The sequence below is a fragment of the Magnolia sinica genome, chromosome 17 (assembly GCF_029962835.1).
Source record: "Magnolia sinica isolate HGM2019 chromosome 17, MsV1, whole genome shotgun sequence".
Lineage (NCBI taxonomy): Eukaryota > Viridiplantae > Streptophyta > Magnoliopsida > Magnoliales > Magnoliaceae > Magnolia > Magnolia sinica.
In genome coordinates, this window is record NC_080589.1 from 34,454,021 (window position 1) to 34,475,643 (window position 21,623).

Consider the following 21,623-nt stretch of genomic DNA (forward strand, 5'->3'; position numbering starts at 1 on the left):
TAGGTTTAGGTTTAGGTTTAGGTTATAAGATATAGGTTTAGGGAATTGAGAATAGGTTAAGGTTTAGGTTTAGGAAATGGCCAGGACCCTCCAATGTTGTCCATAGGAAATGGACAGTTTCATCATGGTCATAACAGCGGTTCCCACATTCCAGGGACCCCCGCTCATCCGGATAGCTCCGACACACATCCGGGACTGCTCCATTAATTTTGAGCAAATACATAAACATGGCCTATCCCCGGGATCCACCGAATTCGTCTGATCCAAGGATCCAAGGAAGCCAGATATTATAATTTGGGCCATAGTTTCAGCCATCTGAAATGTTGAAATCACGCACATTAACATAATCCGTAAAGGAAATTTCTTTCGCTGAAATATACCAACAAAAGTAAATGGCATTCTTAATTTTCAACTAAAAAGCACAAAATATGAACTAGAACATGAGAGCAGAGAAGTGTTGACTCACTTGTTCACTTTCACCCAAGAAACTTCTAGTGTTTCCCTCTTCTTTTCTCAAGCTCTTCAATCACCTTCTTGATTTTTGACTTATCATTCTAAGCAAGAGAAGAATACAGTAAACAAACAACTTCAGACATAAACAAATTCAATTTAAAAAAAGAAAAAAAGAAAAAAAGATGAGATCCTTTACAGGCTGAGATATACAGCAATATACCTCAATGATATTTTTCTTGGATAATAAGTCATTGTATTCATCTTCAGCTTTCTCAAACATTGCCATAACTTTTTTGTTGGCTCCCTTCTAAAGGCTGAAAGCAATCATTCAGATTAACTGAGATGCATGTCCATTAACCTTCTTCTTTCAAAAAAAAAATGTAAAACCAAACATCAATTAGGTGTTGAATCATGCTATTTCATTGTCATGGAAAAGAAAATAAAGAAGCACAGGAAACAGCACAACAAGTAATCTAATCACACACCCAGATTGTTCAGATTGAAGTTTCTCAAGCTCCTCCCTTGATTTATGAGGATCACAAGATGAGAAGTCATAATCTGTCCCACTTTTTCCAAATAATTGTTTCTCAGTGCAATCCAACTATGACTTTCTAGTAGTTTATCTACCTTCAGGGAGTAATCTTTCTGTTCCATCTCCATTCGCTTAATCTGTGTGAATAGGAAAGAGTGGGTTTCTATCAAGAACACATACACAATTTCATAGATCAAGCAAGTTAAATAAAATAGGAACAAAATAACCACTGCAAGTACCTCATTTTCCAATTTTTCCTCTCAACATTTGCATCACTAATTTTATGTTGAAGCTTCTGTTGCTCCTTGAGAATGGCACTGATCTCAGCGTCACATTCTTTCATCTTTGAACGACTCAAATTGAGCTCAGATTGGGCTTTATCATATTCCTTCTTTATGGAACTAACCTGCAATAGGAAAGGCAATAAAGACGTGTGCATTTTGTGTTCAACAAAAAGGGTTAGATTGTAAGTTTAAGCACCTTGCTTGTAAGGTTATCTACTTCTGCAGTGAGGCTGTTTATCTGTGTTTATAAAGAAACCAATTGATTTTCCAGGGAAGCATGCTCTTGAATGAATGCGTCCTTCTCCATAATGAGCCTCTCTCTTTCATTGTCAAAGTTATAAATCCTTTCACAATTGAATGCATTGAAAATTAAAAATAAACATGTGCAAGAATGCACCAATTACAATAAGAAGTGTGTGCAAGAATGCACCTTGTTGTCTATTGAAAATGGAATTGAATCAGTCTTGTTTTTGTTGGGATTGCTTTTGCCTACATTGATGCTCAAATGCGATCAAATGCAACTAGTTTGCATCAACAAGGAATTTATACCTATTTGGGAAGCAATTGCATTTGTCGGCTGTATTCTCATTCCTTTTATGCAGAGAAGGATTGTTAGTCTTCATTAGAATACATCAGTTGGATCAACTGACATAACTGAATTTTTTCCTTTAAATAAAAATAAAAATATTTTTTCTTCACCTTGAGCTTGGAGGAAGATTATACTGTGGTTTTGACCAAATCTATATGCCTATTTTCATATCCAAATACAAAATTCAAGGGTGTTTGATGAATTTGAGTTGAATGGATCACTTTAGGAATTGGGAAAAACATGCAAGACAGATAAATAATCATTTTTTATTTTTTGTGTTTCTTCTTTTGTTTTTTATTTTCAATGTAATGGGCCCCAATTAACCCAATCATGTTTGATGCGTGTTCTATTAGGGCCCATTTGGATGATTTTCCCGTTATTCGTGTTTTAACCCCTATTTTCCACTAATTTTTTTAATCAATTTTTTCTTATCTTTTTTATTTTTATTGTAAATGATACATGATTAGGTTGCTGGTGCTCATGCTTGGACGAGTAAGGAAAGAAAAGTTGATTCGGGCATCTTTGGACATTTTTGGGCATTTTGTGCCTTTATTATTATTATTATTATTATTATTATTATTATTATTATTATTGTGGTTTACTCTTTATCCTGATTAGGTTGCTTGTGCTCATGCTTGAAATTATTATAAGCATGTTTTTTTTACGACAACATGTATGTAACTTGTTTATATATAAGCATATATTTATTGTCTTTTTTAAAATTTGCTATTTTTTTCCATTTTTTCTTTTCTTTTTACTGTTTAAGGTCGGGCAGGTCAGGCTAACAGAAACCACTAATGCCTGAACTGCGTATATACTCCCGTATGGATGCATGGAAAAAGCAATCAGTCTTGTTTTTGTTGGGATTGCTTTTGCCTACGTTGATGCTCAAGACTCCTCTAAACTACATAATGTGGACCAACCACTGCTATTTCTGGGTTGAACAAATCCATATTGTTTCTCCCAATTAAGCATCATATAACACCTCTAAAGTAAGAGACAGGTCTCGCAATCGAGAAAAAAGTTTTTTTTTCCCTTCCTTCTGTGCAAGATTCTAGTGTAGATAGTATGATCTAGAAAGCATGGAAAAAGCATCCATACAGGAGTATATACCTTGTTTATTTCAATGTCAAATAGTTGATTTAATCCATATGGGTGCAGAACATGGGATCAACAAATTGGCATAGCATATTATTTGCCAAATACAGATATCTCCTATCATATAAAAGCATATTAAAAAGAAAAAGAAAGAAAGTGAGACGCGGTTCATACCATGTCCAAGAGCTTTTCTTCTAGTCTAGCTATGACAAAAAGTAAACAATGATTTTCTGGTAGATGCCAACAGTTAAGGTAGCTGCCAAATTGGAAAAGGTGACAGCAAAAGTCATTACTTGTTTAGTCTACTTTTTAGTACCTGTTTCTCCATGTGAGATGTAGTTCTCCTACACAAGCTCTGTTAATGTCAAAGAATCTCAGCTAATGAGGGCCATCTTAAAAGTGATTTAAAAGGTTTTTTTCTCTATTTTTTCAATCTAAGTCCAATGTACCCCACTGAAAAAGCCCCAAGGCTCAGGGCTCCTCACTTGAATAGAATTGCATGCAGCTGCTTCCTGCATGTTTCAAGAGTTCATGTGAACATTCTGAAGGAAAAGAAGACTAAAGTGAGAGAGTTAAAATGATAGAAGGAAAAGAAGATGAAATGGAAATGCATAGAATAGCTCTAGAGATACCTGTTATCAGCAACCTTTTATTCCAACATACAATACCCATTCCTTCATCTACACATGAAAACAAAAGAATATCAAGAAAATAGAAATTTTATTACTAACCATTTTCTTGAGTCCTATGATTATCATACAGTGATTTTAATCACTAGCAGAGTTTTCCTAGAGGATAGGTTCAAGTTTTGAATCTAACCCTCATGTAAGAAGCAACATGACCACTGAATATATACTATCGGTGAACCTCGGGATCAAGTTGTTTGTCCTCCTTTTTGAAACCAGCAAACCTCTTGTCACTATGAGGAATGTCAAGTCCACCATCTAAGGCACCCTAAGAAAGACCCAAAACCACATCTATTTATCAGAATGCATAAAAATAACTACACAACCAGAAATGATTTGACTAAAATGAAAGGAACACACCCTAACTTCAAATGGTTAAAAAATTAAAAATTAAAATAAAAAAGGAACTACTTCAGCCAAATACAAGTTAAACAAAACAATTTTAATGCTTCCACCAAGAATCCAAAGAATCTGCTTTTGTCAGGAAAATAATGTCACGCCCCAAACTTGGAAACCGGGCTCACAAAATTTTCGATCGCCGAATCCGGCGCCGACAGCCTCCGTAGAACCCCATTCTCGGCTCCCAGCGCCCATTCGCCAGGTTCCGATCCTGGGATGCTACAAGGAGGATTTTCAACATCAGTTTGATTCGTAATAAGCATAACCAAAGGCATAACCCACAAACAACAACCAAAAACTCCATCACATTTCCACTATGATCAAAAACTGTACAAGTACAATGAGCATAAAAGGAAATACAATGAAGATAGACCAAAAGCTCCAAAATGATCTGCCACGCGTCCAAGCCTCAGCGCTGCTGCGATCCATTGTCACCTGCACGCAACGGTCATGCATAAGCTTATGGAAAGCTTAGAGGGTGGTGAAAGTGTATGCTCAAAGTGGTAATGCAGCCATGCAGTATCAGAGTAATGCGGAATATGCTGATGAATGCCAAGAATACCATTAGTCGTACCAAGGCCATGCGGTGCAAAGAATGATGTCGGCCATACCAAGGCCATGCAAATGCGAAATGCAACTCAAGCATACAACCCTCATCTAAGTCGACATGTCAATATGGCTCAAATCTGGAATATCACCGGGGTCTAGTACACTCCAAGCTAGATTACCACCCCATCGCGCGCAATAGGGTGAGTGAAAAAGACCTCACTATCTGCTTGCCAAAATCGGGCTCGGCTCGTCAATAGCGGACCCATTCCTCAAGCTGGTCAGACTCAGCCTAGCTTTGCCCCCTACTCTCGGGCAGGTAAGGCCGCACCCCCTTCCAACTGACCACGACACAGTGGAAAGCGCAACCGTCTGGTAATCGGTACTCAGTGCTCATGCACCCATTAGGTCTAGATGTTGGAGCAACCTCTTGGTACCATAAGGGTTTAGGGACTTTCACCCAGGGATATCTATCACACTCCATGTAGAACAGTATTTCCGGTATCCAATCCTGCCAACCACGATACGTCTGTGGAGGCAACGGCCCTGATGTCGCTAGGGCGTACAGTAACCATATCACACAATGCGAATGCATGAATCACACTATCCAATCATACAGCAATCCTGCGCGTATCGTGTACTCATGTAGGGCAACACCCCCTATACGGGAGCCCCTAAATAATCTGTCCAAAGGCATATGCTATGATCAGTCATTCCTCATATCAAGCATACGTATGATGCATATGATCATGAATCATGAAACTAAACATGTTATATGGGATGGATAATGTTCATAACGAAGATGGGCCTAGACGGCCTACACATTACACGCATGGGCCCTAGGAAAAGTCATAATGCGGACATTTAACCAACACTATACTTGCAGTGGGGACGTCAAACCGCCATTGCTCCCATGGTATAGCCCGTCATAAACATTATTACATAAATCATGTTGGGATTACACATTGCAATGGACCTTAGGTATATCCCATTGGGCCTTCAATACATCAATTGGGCCGTATCATATGGGCCTCATATTCATCAAGTGGGCCACATCAATGGGCTGCACCAATGGGCCTTATGTTCATTGCAATGGGCCATAACCTGTGGGCCTTAGATTGCATCAAATGGGCCTAATCTTATGGGCCTTATATGTATCAAATGGGCCTCGCCAATTGGGCCCCATATATACATCAAATGGGCCTCAACCCATTGGCCCAAGTACATCTTAATGGGCCTTAACCCATGGGCCCCTAATACATCAAATGGGCCTCGACCCATGGGCCCCTAATACATTAAATGGGCCTCGACCCATGGGCCTTACATATATATCAAAGTGGGCCTCAACCATGGGCCAGAAGTAAGCTGAGATGGGCCTTAAATACATATCAAAGTGGGCCTCGACCATCAATAAGTTATATATAATATAATATAATATATATATATATATATATATATACAATACATACCATATTATATAATATTACATATATGTACATATATATATATATAAAAATATACACACACGCACACACCCACACACGCACGCGCACAATCACAAATATCACAGTGGGCTCCACCGTCCACCTGGACGGTGGAGGCAAAACATATACATCACTGTGGGCTCCATGTGGGGCCCACCATAGTGTTTAGACTCCATCCAACCCGTTGATAAGGCCACGTATACCTAGATGAAGGGTGAAAACAAATTTCACCCTGATCCAAATCTTCTGTGGACCCAAAAAGGGTTTCAATGGTAGGGTTCACTTTACACTGTTTCCTATAATGTGGGCCACCTGAGTCTTGGATGGACCCGAAATTTGGAGGGGGCCCACTACTGAGGGTGGCCCACCTCATGAACGGGTTGGATGATAAATAAACATTAAGGTGGGGCCCACGGCTACAGCAGTGGGTGGCTGTACGACCGCCCGTCCGGGCGCTATGCGCAGGCAGCGCCTGCTGCGTCTGACACAGCAGCAGCAGCTGCTGTCCATATGTTGACAATCCACTTCGTCCAATGGCCTTCCATGGCTCAACACGAGCAAAGCAAGTCCAATATTGGACATTTTTTGGCGTATAAACAATCAGGGGAGGTTTTAATGGTGAAAACCACCATTTTGTATGGTATGCCCGCCCGAAGGTCTGATTGATCCCATCTTTCGGCTCAACGCCTAAAAGGGGCTTGGGAAAGGAATGGATGGTGTGGATTGAAGACATACATTAAGGTGGGGCCTACATGAGTGGGCCTCCTCCATTGGCTTGGAACCAAGCTTGTATTTGTGTTTTTTTTTTTTAGCAAACGTCCAGCGTCCCTGGACGCTGGACTCTCTGGCCAAGCAAGGTGGTCCTGCTCATGAGGGCCACCACTGATGGATGGTGTGGGTACAATACACGCAAGTGGGCCCCACTTGTAAATGGTTTGGATAACATACTAACTTCATGGTGGGCTCCATTAAAGTGGGCCACACAATCTCATTATCATCACAAAAAAAAATTAAAATAAAAGGGAGAGAGATAGAGAGTGAGATCCGCGTGATGGAGGGACCCCGGAACTATGGGCCCTCCCTTGCACTAAATCATACATCAAGTGGGTCCCATTACATGTAGGCCCATTAAAATTAAATCCAACGGTGGAGATCCTTTCTCCACTAAATTAGACGGTCTACATGACCCTAAATATGCAAGAAAATAAACATCATGATGGGGTACATGGAGAATGGCCCCATCATGGAATGATCATGATGATCCAAGTGGGCCATTGGCCACATCTTAGGGTCCAAAGTGAGATCCAAACCATTGATCGGTTGGCCTCACTTGGCCCATCTTAAAAACATTAAAAACTACCCTATCAAAGCACCCACCACTTGATCTTCTTGCTCCCTTAACTTCCTTAGCTCCTTGTGCTTCTCTTTGATGGAGGAAGATGAGAAATGGATGGCTAGGATGGGAGATCTAGGGATGAAAAGGTGGGCCACACATGTAGCTTGGGAGATATGGGGAGAGGCTCATACGTATGGATTTTTTTGCTTGGGAAAGTTTGAAAATGAGAGAGAGACTTGTAAGGGAGAGAGAGAGAGAGAGACTGATGGGTGATGGAGTGATGGATGGGAGAGAGAGGGATGGGAGTGTAAGAGGCTTTTTGACTTTTGTGGCAAAAGTTGTAAGAGAGGGTATGGGTTGTAAGAAACTTTTTGACTTTTGGGGCTTGCTTGGGAAAGGGTGAAAGGTGATGTGTACTTGACATGATGGGATTGATGGATTGATTGATTGATGTGACACCTTGTAGAGATTTCCTTGGAAATTCGCACGCGCGGCATTTTCCTCGCACCGAACGCTGGCCCACATCTCCCGACTAGGGTATCGCCTCGATGCGTGAGTCGCGGCATCGGAACCGCGGCGATGACGCGGTTGCTAAGGTACAAGTCCTTGGTTGAGCCGACTCGGGTTGACGGCATGAGAATCGAGGTCGCGCACAAATACCGGTTAAGGGTCGAAGGTTGCCGAAATTCGACCGGGAAGACCGCGGAAGCCTATGGAACGGTACGGTCTAGGATACGGGGCTTACAAATAAGAAGATGTATGTCTAATATTTCAGAATGAAGAGAGCAAAAGAAAGGTTGCTAAGCCATTTTTTTGGGACCGCAGGATGAAAAATGAAGCTCAGTTCACAAGTTCATAGATCTATGTTGAACCACCACGAAAGGCACATAATTGAAATAGATCGATCGTATGACCAATAAGGGATAAGTAGATAAGATTATAAGAATTGTACTCACAACTGAAAAACAATTCTACAAAAAGGTCTCAAGCTTTGTCAACTCAAATTTTGTACATAGCTGAAAGCCGATCACCATCCTATCTTAATAAACAGCATTTCATGCTTATGTAACTTTAGAATAATGTATATAGAACAACTTTCTGGAAGCAGGCAAGGAACCAGGGAATAAGTGGAAATCCTATTCAAAAACTGTATACAGAAATCATAGGAGATGCAGAAAATGAGGATCCACACCTCTTCAATTTTCAGGAGAAAATGGCATCAACAAAGACCTCTGCATCAAATGGCTGAAGGTCATCCACCCTTTCCCCAATGCCCACAAACTTTACAGGAATGCCAAGTTCATCCACCACACTCACCTGCAAGTACAAAACAGGTGTTTTTCTGTTGATGTTGTGTGGAGAATAATTCACTTTTTTTTCCTTTTTCAATGAATGAGAATAATTCAGTGCTCTTTTCATTTGACCATCTAGTCAACAATAATGAAAAATGAGAAGAACAATTAAGTAAACAAATTTTGAGTCTTACCACACAGCCACCTCAAGCAGAACCATCAAGCTTTGTCAGAATCAAGCCCGTGATTCCAACTACCTGTTGGATTTTTTCAGCCACAATCAACAACTTAGCCATCAATGTCTTTGCATAATGCTCATACTTGCAATCCTCTTATGAATATAGTCTTATGATGTTGCAACTTCCATTAACTAGGGGGAAACCCAAGTAAAATTGGAACTGAATTTCAGATTTTGCGTAGCTAGAAAGATATTTTAATTTAGTAAAATTCCATAATAAAAAGGTAAAATAGCAAACAGAAAAGTAGAAAGAAGATGGTTTACCACGTACAATGGCAGAACAACAGAAAATTTAAGACCCATAGATTTGTTTTATGAATTTTTGAGGTTTACTAGAAGATTTCATGCTGCCACTTAGGATTCTGAATGCCAATAGGATTCACTTTCTTGTATCATCAGATATGATAGAGCCATCAATGTGATAGCAAATGAAGCAAAATACAGTTGTTATAGTCAAGCACGCGCACTGAATCCTGTATTTAAGAACTCAGCAGAGTAGCCATTAGCTAAAGATAATAATAATCATCATCAGCATAGCTTTGTCATAAAGACATGCAGACCTTCTAAATTATATATATATATATATATAGAGAGAGAGTGCTTGAAACCCAGTAATTTGTAGACAATCATGTATATATGCTAACCTAGTCAGCATATCAACCTGATTTTCTAGAATCATAATCCTCATGGCTGGGCCTACCATTTTCATGCCCTGCACATGTGTCAACTTGGCAGAAAAGATCATACAATACCACAAGTTGTGACTGTATGTGACCAATTCTCAAACAAATTATGCAAGTGCATCATTCATGAGTTGGTCTACACCAATCCGACATAAAAGTGTAACAAACATGACCATTGAATTCAACGAGATCAATATAATATGGGCCACCGTCTCTAAATTATCATAATACACATAAACATGCCAGTGGATGGAAACATTTGCAAAATGGTTAATGCAAGACTAAAACATTAGATCTGTGAATTCAAAAGATATAAGATTTAGTATCATATTCGCTTCAATAGCCAGGAATACAAGATTTGCACAAACAACAATAGCCAAAAAGGTCCCGTACTCGTATGAAAATTCATTGCAAGTGACTGAATTCACAAATGTGCATAAATTTACTTCTACCAATAAGCTATGAAGAATTAAAAATATACTAACAGATGATTGTGCTATTTCGTTGCTCATATAGACAATAGTCAGCAGAAATTTGAACTATTTCCTTATTATAAAAATGAAAATCTCACTTGGGGTAGCAAACTGAAACCCTTACCAAGCGCCCATGAACAAAAGCATTTAAAAGACTCTTATTTGGAAGACTCCTATTTTGACTTATGCTATTTAGGTGTTTGGTGAAATGTTTGAGTGAAGTTCTATTCATTAATTTGAGATTGTTTTGATGCATTGGCTTACTAGAGATCTTACTATGTGGTTGAATTATCTTATTTTCAAAATAAAACTACAATCCTTTTGAATTTCATACATGATTGTATTAGGTCACCAGGATAGTATACACCTAGTAGTTGTGCAACCATCAAAATGCCTAGGTAATTAATTTTAATAGCTATGATGCACACACACATGCACATTGCTCTTATTTTATTATTGTATTTTTATCCACATAACCATGTTATTTTTTCCACCATACAATCATGATAACCAAAAACCAGAAATTAAGAAGAACCAAGTCCCCATTTTCAATCGGATTTCATCCAAAGTCAACAATAGAATCCTTAGTTATGTAATTTACCCAAAATCGAGTGCAACAAAAACTCGGCAATGTAATTTACCCATAACATTCATTTTTCCCTAATTTACAGAAAAGCCAGGGATGTGATCCTATTCAGGGGGAGAGAGAGAGAGAGAGAGAGAGAGAGAGAGAGAGAGAGAGAGAGAGAGAGAGAGAGAGAGTTTGCTTGCCTTGTAGGGAACCACTTCTTCCCTCACCTTCACCTTCATTTTCCCCTAATTTATACAAGTCGCAGTAACAAGAAAATCAACCAAACCCTAAGGGAGAGGGAACCTTTGAAGAGGAAGAAGCCTCAATGTTAGGGGGAGTGAAGGTGTGGGAGTGCCGGTGGAGGCAGCGCTGCTGAAGAGTCGGTGCTGTTGAAGGATGAGTGAGGGCATGGGAGCTCGAGACAGGGAGAGGGAGACGACGAGGGTGAGGGAGCTCAAGAGAGGGAGAGGGAGAGGGAGAGGGAGAGTGAGAGTGCTGACGGTCCTGTAAGCGATTGGGGAATAGAGAGAGGGAAGATTAGGGAACGGATAGAGAGAGAAGGAAGAAGATGAGAGATGGGATTAGGAATGGAGAGAGAGAGAGAGAGAGAGAGAGAGAGAGAGAAATGGAGGGACTTTGGGCGCTGCTAGTTTTGAGCGCATGCCCATTTTTGGGTGGATAGACCCATGGACGGTCCTGTCAGGGGCTCCGTGGGGCCCACCATGATGCATTTGGTTTATCTATTCCGTCAATTAATTTTAATAAATAATTTTAGTTCATAATACTAAAAATAAAGTATATATAAGGACTAAGTGGACCATACTATGGTAAGCACATGTGATTTAATCTCCATGTTTCCTATTGTGTGGTCCACTTTATCAATCGATCTAGCTGATTTTTGGTTTTATGCCCTATAATAATATTTCAAAATAGATGGACGGCTTAGATAGAACAAATATAGTTTTTAGGCCCTATAAAGCTCCTTACACCACTGTTATTTATTAATGGTGTGGCAACTTTTTCGCTACGGATTAAAACTGTAGTAAATATAGCTACGGTTTATATCCGTAGCAAAAAACTGACGTGGTCTGTATCCTTTGCTCAATTTTTGGTAGTGTGACTGTTTATGCTCTCACGAGCAAGGGTCAACACAACGCACCCACTTTTAAGCACACTGACCAAGGATCTTCCATAAGACCCTGACTGAGGTTTCACACGGTTCACCTCTAACCTAAGGTTTTAGACAGGTTCACCTTCAACCGGATGTTTATGCTCTCCACAGAGCAAGGGTCCACACAATGCACCCACCATGTACACTCCTGCCGGAGGCCTCCTACGAGGGCTTGCAAGGGTGAGAAACACCTTAAACCCAATCCTACAGAGGAATGATCAAAGGGTCCTCTGGACTCTAGTTACTTACTGATAAGTGGATGAGTCCCATTCAGCTCGTTGATGAAGATCTCCTCCTTTGTTGATGAAGAGTCTTTTGCTTCCTTGATCCACAACTCAAATGATGTACCAATATATGGCGACGGGTTGGGTCAAGGTTATGATGGAATCCTACTCTCTAAATATTTTACTATTAGGAAGATAGAGCGATTCCAATCATCTATGCATTCAAGGCATCCCAGCTTAATGATTTGCCATTAAGGTAGTAGCTGGAGGATCCTTGAATGCGGAAGTTCATTTCCCAATCCACTCTATTGAATATCAATGATGAGGGTAGATTGGAGGATGAACTTCCCTGAGAGAAAGGGCTTTGGGTATATGATTTAAGGTAAAATACTCAAAAGCACTCTCTTCTTTCTTTACCAACAACAATAGACAAGTCCTCTTTATATAGGAAAAAGGTTCCAACGGATATAAAATGGTCACGTTTATGACAGAGTTCGATATCATTGAGCGAGGTCGATATCATCGATATACTCTCAATTACATTGACTATCCTCTTAATGACACAAACTTAGAGTCATACACTTTTGAAACCTGATGCCAGCTGGTCGAGGGAATCGAAGCACGTGTCGATGTCATTGGATTTCGAACTCCGATATGATCGATGAGAGGTTCAATTCATCGACACTTGAAAATGAGAGAGACTTACTATGAAATATTTCAAGTTTATAAGAATGATCGAGGGATCTTCGAGGTCATCAGAATTTGAATGTCGATGATATCGATAGCTGTGTCGAGGCATCGATAAATCCAAAGGATTTTTCATTAAGCTTTTTGGACATTTATGTTCATGATCAATGCAATCGATTCAACATCGATATCAATGATATTTGAATATCGATTCTATTGAGGGACCCTCGATCAAAGATAAAACATCCTAAAATATTTGCTGGAAGACAAGGCGCCCATGACCGATAACATCGAGAGCCTTTCGATATTATCAGGATTTGAACTTTGATGATATTGAGAAAAGTTTCGATATATCGATGCACACGTGATTTTTTTAAAATAAAAATAGGGGCACCAGAGATCTGTCTGTCAATATTATCGAGTCACCATCAATGGACTCGAGATTCAAATATCGTTAATATCGATAGGTATATCGATACATCAATAAATCCATCCAGAGATATGTGTTTGCTGGACGTATTTTGTCCTCATTTCGATGATATCGTTTAAGAATTGAGGACATTGACAACACATGTCGATTCTATCGAGAAGTGCATCGATAAAATCGACAAATTAAGCAAGAAAACTTAGAGAATTTTTTGAGTTTTGAAAAAGTTTTCTCAACTTAAAAATCCTATGATGTTCTAGTTTGTTTTAAGGGTTTATATACTTGGTGTTTTGGGACATGGGATGTGAGGCTTAGATTTACCAAAGGTGAGCTTGTACACATCTCAGTTGAGGTAGACGCTTGAATTGATCTTCCTATGAGGCTCTGCAGTCTGTCCAACTCAACACTCACGTTAATTAACAAACCAGGGCACTTTCAAATGTAAGGGTTCTAATACGTCTCGTACTCCACCACTACGAGTAGTATTAGTATGCGCAACCAATCTATATAAATTCATGCCTAGCATAGTATGTACGATCCATCATACCTAGTGATCATCATAATGTGGAATATAATTCATAGAAAACCTGGCTCGCCTCACATCCCATAACTACAGAGATTCATCGGCATGTCCAATGCTACCATGGATTTATGTGAATACCTCAAGATGGCACAACACATGAATCAGATGAATTACGTGACACGGTTTGTTCATGAAATGACTATTTGTGACATCCAATCCTAAAAGTGATGTAACACACATTGCGGATTACTTTCATCAATTTGTGCACCACTACCCAAAATTCATGGAATTACATGTCGACCAAGAGGGTCACTACCCAAAACGCATTACGTCCATGATAAAATATATGAATCACTAGATGAGAGACCTCTAACATATCACTTGCCCCAAAGGGAAAATAAATTGAACCATGGGAGTTTTTGAATTTTAAGACACATGCCCAAGCCATAAAGGGAGGAAGCATAAGGCTAACTAATAAAGGAGAAAAGTAGCATTAAGTTATCTTAATAAAAGAGAATAAAAAGTAGGCTAACTTAACAAAATATGGGGGAGATGAGTAAAAGGCTAACTCAATATAGAGTGGAAGCACGCGTCACTCTCAAAATTAGCAAAGGGCAAGGCTTGTATCCATCACCTCACATAAATTCATAACGATCATGCATAATTAAAATTATAAGTCACGCCCTAAACTTAGAAACCGGGCTCACAAAATTCTCGATCACCGAATCTGACACTGACAGCCTCCACAGTATCCCATTCTCGACTCCTGGCACCCATATACTAGGTTCCAATCCTGGGATCCAATAAGGAGGATTTTTATAATATAAGTCTGTTTCATAATCAACATAACCATGATCATAACCCACAAATAATAACCACATGAACATTACCAGCAAAATCCACTAAGAATAAAAACTTTTTACAATACAAGGTGCATAAAGGGAAAGATACAGTGGCTATAATAAAACTTCAAAAGCTCTGCGGCATGCTTTTGCTCCTGTTCAGCTACTGCTTAACATCACCTGCACGCATCAATTGTGCATAAGCTTATAGAAATCTTAGAGGGTGGTGTAAGAGTGTGCAGGATAGGTGCTAAGTATGCAATGTTATACCTTAACTATAATTTCCAAAAGGATAAATAATTGATAATGGTAAATCAATCAATTACATGGAAAATCACAGTAATATGAAAGTATGCAAAAATAAGATAAATCTTATTAACTTAAATTAGTGTAAGGTTTAAAGGAATTCTTCACTTTAGCTTTATATCTAAACCTTAGGTAGATATCCATATAGGAAAGCTTCTACATGAATCACAACATTGCTTAAGCAAAAGGGAGACACCAGACATGTGGAAAAGGAAGAGGATGAATGGCGTCTAGGCTTCTCTTTCTCTTTCTCTCTCTCTTCATTGGATGTGGGAGTATGGGTGTGTGGGTGGAGAAGGGGTCGTACACTCCTTTTAAAAAAGAGTGGGCATGTGAGAAGGGACGTGTTTCACATCTCACATGGATTGGGTTTCTCCAATTTGACCTTTCTGGCGATCTTTTTTTAAATCTAATTCTTTCACTGTGTCGGGGTCGTTGAATAGAGTCATGGTATATGATTTTCTTGGTGATCTGAAATTTCGATTGGCCTATCTTGAAAATTCTCCTAATGGGTGCCAAAATGAACTTGATCTCAATTAACGGTCCACACTTAATGATCAGGGCCCAATTTTGGGAGAAATGTGTATCAAAATAGGAAAATGGTTGGATAAAATTTGGTGGTTGATTGATGGTGGAAAAAGCTTAAATATAAAATTTCACCTTTTGTACCAAAAAGAAGAAACTGTCTTCAACATTTAATGGTGCAAGTTCATAGATCGGAGTCTAAATTTTGTATAACCTCATAGTCATATGAGACCAAAGTGTGGTCCTAATTTGAGTGGCGATGGATGCCATGAAGTGGTTAAATCGAAAAATCGAGATTTAGAAGGAGTTGGTAAGCCCCAAAAGGATAACTTCGTGCCTAAGGAAAAGCCTACAAATTTCATACTTGGTCCATATTATGGGCAATCTAAGTTGTTCATATGATGGATAATATCCTACTACAACTACCCACGAGGTTTCTTTACTCGATGGACACCAAAATCAATGGTTAAGGAGATGATTTGTCAATTGAGTCACTTTTACAATAATTTAAGCATTGGAATTTAACATGTATGGTTAATTTATGATATATAGGCATAATATAAAATTTCACATCAAACAGATCGTGAGAACGATCTGATCTAGAATTTAAGGGTCTAGGTTAATGGCATTTTCATATTTATTGCTTATATGAGAGTTTTGGGAAATCTAATGATTTTATATGGTTATGGGCACATTTCTAAGTAAGTTTTACAAAAGAACTTATATCTAAATCATTATGAATAAAGAATTATTCACCAAATTAATTAAGAGACTATACAAATATCAACCAACATAATGGATGGTTAGATGGCATATTGAAAATATAAAAACTTGATGGTTAGTACTCTGATCATGTGTGTAAGTGGGTGTATGATTAGTTTTGTAAATGGATGATCACAAGTGGATTTTTGAATTGATCAAGAGGTAGAGCATATATACCGTTAGATTCAAGTGACTTGTTCATATTTGTAAGTTTCTCAGATTGTAGTTTTGATGGTAGGTTAAACATATTCATAGGTAATGAACAAGATGAACGGATCAAAATCTCAATTTGATATGTGTACAAGTGGATGTAAATATCAGGTAGTTAGTTTACTATGATCGAGTAGTCCAAACTCAAAGTGGACGGTCAGATATCTTTACCTATCGGTGGATAGTTGGTTGAATGGTTGGTTATGATGGATGAGTGGGAATACTTGGACATATGATGTTCTCATCTTAAAATCAACAATCGGATGGTTTGATTTATAGATGAAGATCATTCTCAACGGTTAGATTCATGTTGGAGAATAGATGTAAAGTTAGGATAGCTAGATTGATATCAAACACATGTACATATTAAGTTAAATTTCATAGTAACACTCAACAACTTTCAATATTCGGGTATTAAAAAGTTCTGGGTGTTACAATCTACCCCCCTTAAATAAAATTTTGTCTCCAAAATTTCATTACTTATACCATTTACACTAATTCATTATGTTTAAATTTTCACTATATTCTTCACAAGGTACTTATATATGTTTAAGTGTGTGTATAATTGGATATATGAACTTGGGACGCTATAGTCTCATCTTCCTTTTGGGAGAAATTCATCATGGCATGCCTTAAGGAGTTGGTTTTATGGCATGCCTTAACGAGTGGATCCATGACTTGGCTCTCTCCTTTAGAGAGATGAGAAATAACTTAAGTAGAATTTCATCTTGAGAGACATTATTATAATGTAAGGTTTCTACAATCTCATCGAATTCTATGAGATGTAGATATGGACTTTCCTAATCGAGTCCATGGAATTTAGGGAGGAGTTTGATTATTCCCAGTTTAAAATCCAGATTACCTACATTAACCGAAAAAATCATGCAAGATGGTACGATTGTTCTTACCGGTTGTAAGTATTCTCTCAAAGTTATGACTGAAGGAATGTAGTGTGCCTCGTTCTCGTCACGCACCATTCTAGTCAGTGGTGTGTCAGGTTCAACATCACCATTCTCATCAAAGTGTGGCTCTTGCTTAGCCATGTTTGGAACATTCACATCCATGGTTGGGATGGTCCAGGAGTATTCAAGTATTTTTGAACTTGATGGTGAATAGAAAGCCTGTCAACTAAACCTTCATCACTTGGAAGTTGTTGTGTATGGTCCCGTACCCACTTGGGTATGAACCACGCACAAAAAAATAAGTTTTAAACCTAAACCTAAACCTAAAATCCTAAAAATGAAAAAAAAAATAATTCTAAAGGAACTAAAAGGACTACGAGCAATTAGAAGAAGAGAGGAATGAAGTTACCGGTTTAGAAGAACTAAGATTGAGGGTACTACAAAACAAAGATAGAAACCAATGTTAATATTAAAAATATATATATATGTGTAAGAATAACCTAACTAAAACTTCTAAACTTAAACCCTAAAACCCTAAGTTAGAACTAGAAACAAAAAAATCAAATCTAGACCTAAGTATTCTCAGCGTAATTCCTTGGAAATGACACCAAAAACTTAATCGAACCCAAGGGTTGACAACCCCAAGTGCAAGGTTGCATCTAGTAATAACTCAGGAGTCCAAGATTGAACCATAGGGAAATTGGTAAGAACACAAATAGAACTAAATGGGTTGTTTGGCTTTTTAATCCATCAAAGTAGAAAAGATTTAGAATAATCAATAAAAAGGAGTAAGGATCTAGGAATCCTCAATCAATATAACTTAAACTTAATTCGTCTTCTCAAGTTGATAACTCAACTAGAACTGGATTCTGTCCTGTTCTAATTAGAAGATATGTCAGTAAATTCAATCACAAACATCCAACATAGATTAGAATCATGATATGTTTCATCTAGGTAATTAATTGCAAGGAATTAAAACATCTATTATACTTGGAAGCCACAATAGTTTAATTAATTTTACAAATTAATTCCTTCTCCAATCTAGGAATTCAATCACATCCAATCATAATTCAACGTGAAAAATAAATAACTTTCATTGAAAATGAATTAAATATAAAATATTCATCAAAGGGTTCATCCCTTAGCCTTAGCTAAGAGATTAGCCGAGCATGACTAACATCTTAAACAAAAACAAAAGAAAAAAAAAACTAAAATTGAAGGATTAAATAAGAAGAACGAGTCCATAGAAGCTTTGTCGCTACTTGCTTTCTCTACTAAGCCCTAATTCATACTTAGGGTTAGAACACCTCCTTAAATTGAAAAATCTCTCATTAACCATGGTCCAACCTCAAAATCATGAACTTTTCTTTATACTTCAGTTGCACCGATGAGCACCTTTTTTTGGATCGAACTCACACCGAATCTAGCCAAACGTTCCTTCGGCTACAACCAAATTTCTCCATAAACTGCACAGAATTCTCTGTCTCCTTTCTGTCGAGCCAAACACCCTTTAATCACATCGAAGATCACTTCGATTAGATTGAATGTCCTTTGTTCAAGCCGAATTAGCTCTAAAAATCCATTGTTTGTTACTAGATGTCTTTGACACTTTCGTTCAGACCGAATCTGACTTCGGTGTGACCGAACAATCTATTATTTGACTGCTTGATTTTTTAGAATTTTCTCCATCTTCGACACTATATTTTCTTGGATCTTCATGTCTTGTAAGCTTCATTCTGGACTTCTCAACTCTTTAATTCTTCACACTTCATGATTTTGGGTTTTAAAGTGTTCATTTAAGCACGTATTCTTCTTTAATTTTAAAATCACCTCGCATGTAGAAAACACTCATTAATATCTCGATTTAATATTCAAATGCATGGAAACTAGTGCAACTGAGAGGATAAATATGCAATATTTAGGCTTAATCAACTATGATGCTAAGGCTCTAAATGCCATATACTATGCGGTTGCTCAAAATGAATTTAAATGAACATGCACATGTGAAAACAGGAGCAAGCATGGGATATCTTAGAAATCACCCATGAGGGAGCTAGCATAGTCAAATGCTCGAAGCTTTAGCTCTTGACTGCCCAGTTTGAGAATATTAGAATGAAAGAGAATGAAACATTTATGGAGTTCTATATAACATTAAATAATATTTGCAACTCTAGATGGAGAGTAGGTGAAAGACTTTCGAAGCCCGTATTTGTAGAAAAATTCTTAGGTCCCTACCAGAGAGATTCACCTATAAAGTAACCTCCATTGAAAAGTGTAGAGACACATATATTATGAGAGTAGAAGAACCCATAGGTTCCTTAACAAACATTTGAACTAAACTTCAAAATGAAATTGTGTGGCAGGATAGTTTACCATGGAGCGTGGTGAAGCTTAGCAGAGCTCTAGAATTGTGGTTATGTCCTAGAGGGGGGTAATTAGGACCGAATTTAAATTCTACAAATAAAACCATAAATGCCTACTTAAATAATTTAAAATTTTAACTAAGGTAATTAACACTAAACCTTCCAATCCAAAGTGGATCCAATCACATAAGCTACAATTGATTTACCAATCAAGTAATTAATCTATAAGAGATAATGAGCTTGCATGTGCTTACAAGTTAAGTACCCAGTATACAATCTAATTCAAGCATTCATATGATTTAACTAATTGAACACATAAGCATGAATAGAATTATTCTCAATTGACAATTACAAACACAAGCATGTATAGTAGTTTGATTTCCCTACTCCACTTTAGGCGGATACACTCACCTCGAGTGTACTGGTATTCACTATCTTGATAGTTTTTAATAGGTTCACCCCTAACCTTTACAAGCATACACTCCCAATGGAGGCCTACACAAGGTCTTATAAATGTACACTCCATCAAAGGTCTACATAAGGACTTGACACACGTACTCACCTGTGTTGGTGGTGATACGGTCCTATACAAGAACCTACGCGAGTTTGGATCACAAACTCTATACTCAGTCTCATACAAGGAAATAATATGTAGACTCTTATAATTAACAATTTACTTGTTCGATTGAGTCCCTTTTGTAGAAACTTCTTGAAATGCTTGACCGATGCTCTCCCATGCTTCAATCCTTCTCTTGTGCTCCCTCGTTCTTTGAAGTCAATCTTCTTCCAGTTCCTTAAATTAGTTGCCTTAGGTAATGAGAGTTGGGTTGGATCTCCTACACCTAATGATGTGAGTAGGTTCCTAGTAGGGATTCACTTAGATGGATACTCTAGAGGTTGATAGACATGAGGGTTTGCCTATGAGATTGATGTTTAAACTCTAGAGAAGGCTTAAGATTATGTTTTTCTTGTAAAGGAGCTTGAAATATTCATTAGAGTAAAGAATCACTTAAGAAGAGACCCTAAATTTCTTTATAATAGAGCATAGGAGATTTGGTAGAGCTTGGAATGCACTAGAGTCTCTAAAATGTTAAAATTTATGATTTATACAAAGATCAAAATGCAATATTTATAAAGATAAGGCTCCAATGGATCTTTAATGGCTAGCCTCGATCGATCAAGCGAGGGTCCTCGATCGATCGAGCAAGGGCGAAATAATCCAGTGAACTCATTGGATTGTTTTGGCCATGTTCGATTGATCGAACTCACTAAAGATTTGGTTGGTTTGTGCAGTTTGTTTTCCAACATCTCGGGACCTCTATAGCCAATCTAAGCATGTTCTAAATGAGCTTCTTGGGGTATGTGATAATATAGTAAGCTTTTCCTATTAAGGTTAGGATCATCTAGAGAATAAGGTTGTTTTGGGTCAAGGTTAGGGTTACTAAGGTACCTCAATATACCTGTTCTTCACATCCTTGATGCTTCAAGTCATCATGTGTCTTTAGTCTTCAGCTTCTAAAGGCTTAACCGACATATTGATACACATACATATGTGATTGACAAATAGGTGCACAAATAAGTGCACTAACACAAAATCCCTTCTAGAATAAGAACACTATCATAAAGTCTTCTCACAATAGCAAGAAAAATGAATCAGAAGAAGACAATGAAGATGAAGATGGAGATAATGAAGAAATGTCTCTTATTGCCAAGAAATTTAGATACTTGTTAAAAAAGAATAAAGGAAAATTTTCAGCAAGAAGGGAAAGTCTTTTGATTCTAAGGATAATATAGGCAAATCAAAAAAAAAAAAAAACAACTCCCCGGTCCATAGCTCAAGTGGTAAACTGAGTGAAAGATACCTCGTTTCAACACTGAGGTCTTGGTATCGATCCCTAGTGGGGGTGGCTAACAGTGAAGTGTGAACTGACAGTGGGGTGTATTAACAAGCTACCAAAAAAAAAAAAAACCAAGCAAATCAACAAAAACTTCAAAAGAGACCCAATGCTACAGTTAT

The 21,623-nt window shown here is 38.0% G+C and overlaps 1 long non-coding RNA gene across 1 annotated transcript; it reads right to left on the reverse strand.

Annotated features, from left to right (window-relative positions):
• Positions 1-944: 944 nt before the first annotated feature.
• On the reverse strand, positions 945-10,459 carry LOC131231669 (uncharacterized). The gene is made up of 4 exons (XR_009164504.1): positions 8,894-10,459; positions 8,600-8,724; positions 3,131-3,498; positions 945-1,391 (listed from the first exon to the last, which is right to left on the reverse strand). It is a non-coding gene; the product is annotated as an uncharacterized LOC131231669 (long non-coding RNA).
• Positions 10,460-21,623: the final 11,164 nt, after the last annotated feature.